At 53.1% G+C, this 2,649-nt stretch overlaps 1 pseudogene; it reads right to left on the bottom strand.

Moving 5' to 3' along the window:
• Window positions 1-391: 391 nt before the first annotated feature.
• Window positions 392-1,951, bottom strand: LOC132515985 (WW domain binding protein 1-like; annotated as a pseudogene).
• Between the last annotated feature and the right edge of the window lie 698 nt (window positions 1,952-2,649).

The raw sequence follows: 2,649 nt of genomic DNA, 5'->3' as shown, positions 1-2,649 counted from the left end.
GAGACGCGGCGAGTTTCTCATCAACTCACACCAGGACATGAATCCACTCCATCACCAAGAGTCACCTCAGGGCAGAGTCTCATCCTCTCCTTGGGGGCCTCTGAAACGCACATCTCTCTGACCCAAGCAGGTAGTGACATGTGACTTGAAAAGAGGTAAAGGGGGACAGGGTGGGGTATGAGGAATGAGTCACAGGACAACTTCTCGGCCCTCCGTGACACTGTACCTATGGGGGGCGAGGCACCCACACCCCAAACTGTACCGGGAGATGCAGGAAAACGCAGGAGCAGAGGGAAAAAAAAAAAAGGAACACAGTCACTTAATGCTCCTCTCATGGTTCTCCCCTACCCTTGTTGTGTCGCCAAGTTCTCGGGCGCAGGCAGGGCCTGCTCTAGCTTGGGGAGCTGCTGCTCCGGGAGTTTGGGGAGTCCTGCTCGTTGATGGTGTTCAGCAGCAGGCAGGCAGGCAGCTGCGGCAGGTGAGGGTGCCCGGGCTCCCGGGCCTGCTCCTCGGAGGGCTGGCGGAGCCCTTCCTCCTCGTCGCCAGGGGGCCGCACGTGGCAGCTATCGCAGAAGTCCAGGGGCCCGTCCAGAGCATCGTCGATGAGCGCCCTGAACTCCTTGAGGTCGTCATCATGGTGGCCCCGGTTACACACACACCTCGATGCCCGAGTCACCTGTGAAGCGGCGACGTCTGCCGGGCGTCTTGTCTTTGCTGTCAGGGAGGGCGCCGCCCTGCTTGGAGCTGTACTCTTTCAGCAGCTCCTCCCTTACATTCGGAATCCTTGTCCAGGAAGGCCCCAGGGTCCACCTCCCCCAGGCCGGCCACAGAGCCGCTGGGCTCCATCCCAGGGGCTTTGGCGGCTGCTGGGTCTGCTGGCATGTTGGAGGGCTCAGGGTCAGTGATGCTCGGGGGTAGAGTGCTGCTTCTGCTGGGCCCAGGCGAGGGGCTGCTCTGAGCCCCCTAGGAGCCCCTGGTGGGGTCGGCGCCCCGGGGGCTGCCGCCTGTAGGGCCACACTGTGCAGGCAGCTGCTGCTGGAGCTGGAAGGCACTGTATGGTGCGGCAGGAGTCGGAGGTCGGTTTACCACTTCCTCATAAAGAGGAAGTAAATAGTTTGGCAAAAACCTGAAATAAAATGGCAGCGCTGAGTAATTGTGGGCTTCCCGGTAGGCAATCAGGTGGATTTCGTGTTGCCGCTGCTGGGCCTGAAGGCGGTGCTTGGCTCGGCGGTGGTGGCACACGCAGCAGCAGCTCAGGAGGATGATGATGGTCCACACGGGCCAGAACCACCAGAATTCATAGTAGTAGCTGCAGCACTGAGACCGTCCACAGCAGTGTCCTGTGTCACAGATGTAGCTTTGATTGTTGGGACCCACGCAGGTTTCCTTATCCTGGTAAAGTGCTTGTCATCTGGCCAGTGGAGGCTAAAGGAGACTAGGGTTGAGGGCCCCTGAGTTTCTCATTTCGCAATCAAGGAATCTTGAAGGTGGGCATGGTCGGCCAGACATGGGATGGGGACAGCCAGCCTAGGCCCTGGAGAGCCTGTAATCCCACAGTCCCCAGTTCCACTTCTAGGAATCTAGCAAACTGGCCATTGCTCCTCCTGGTCCTCATGGTACCTCAAACGTCAGTCCAGCAACCACAGCACCCACAGAGTAGCCAGCTTGTGCCCAGCACCCACAGATGAGGGGCATCCTGGACCTGGAAGAGAGAGCTGTCCTCCAGACACAGCTCTGGTGAAGTCCAGGACCCTCAGCTTCCCTCGTGGTGACCTGAGAACATCTAACGGTTTCTGCAGGCTGAGCGTGTGTGAGAACAAACTAACGTTCGTGAGGCCGGAAATGAGAGGAGAGCCAAGATCTGCGGGGGTTCAGCCCTGGTTGACAGGGGGCTGGGCAGCGCCTGGGGGAGCAGGAGCGCCACGCCACCCAGGAGCCTTCTCTTCTCCATCCCCCTCCCCCTCCTCCACCACGCTCTACCACCTCCCTCCTCCTCCTCCCTCTTCTTCCTTCTGCTTATTGTTTGTTACTGGCATTTAGAAATGCAATTGGCTTATGTATCTCATCCAGACACCTTGCTAAATTGCCTATTTCTCATATTTTCTATAGACTATTCTGAAGGAAATGAACATCTGTGAATAACGAACATTTTTGTTTTTTCCTTTTAAATCTTTGTTTTTCCTTTTTTTCTTTCTTTATCTTATTTTACTGCACTGGCTAGAACGTCCAGAATGATGTTGAATAAAGTGAAGCTAGTGAACATCTTTGTCTTGTTCCCAATTTTAAAAGGAAAATCTTTCAACTTTTGACCATTAAGTAGGATGTTTGCTATACATTTTTTGTTGTTGGTACCTTTATTGGGTTAAAGGTGTTCCCTTCTACCCCTATTTTGCTAAGAATATTAATATGGGTGTTTTATATTAGTATTGAAATGTATCAAATGCTTTTTCTGCAACAACTGAGGTATTCATATGGTTTACATATATATATATGCTACACTTCTACTTCTGGGATAAACTCAGCTTGGTATCTATATCCATCAAGGCTTACTTGCAGAGAACAGAAACCATTCTAGCTATTCTAAGCAGAACGGGATTTAATACATGGAATTAGGATGTTTTTAGTTTCAAATTACCAAAAAAAATCCCA

The sequence above is a fragment of the Lagenorhynchus albirostris genome, chromosome 2, assembly GCF_949774975.1.
Source record: "Lagenorhynchus albirostris chromosome 2, mLagAlb1.1, whole genome shotgun sequence".
NCBI lineage: Eukaryota > Metazoa > Chordata > Mammalia > Artiodactyla > Delphinidae > Lagenorhynchus > Lagenorhynchus albirostris.
Note: the sequence above shows the minus strand (reverse complement) of the source record. Positions and strands in the feature narration are given on the sequence as shown.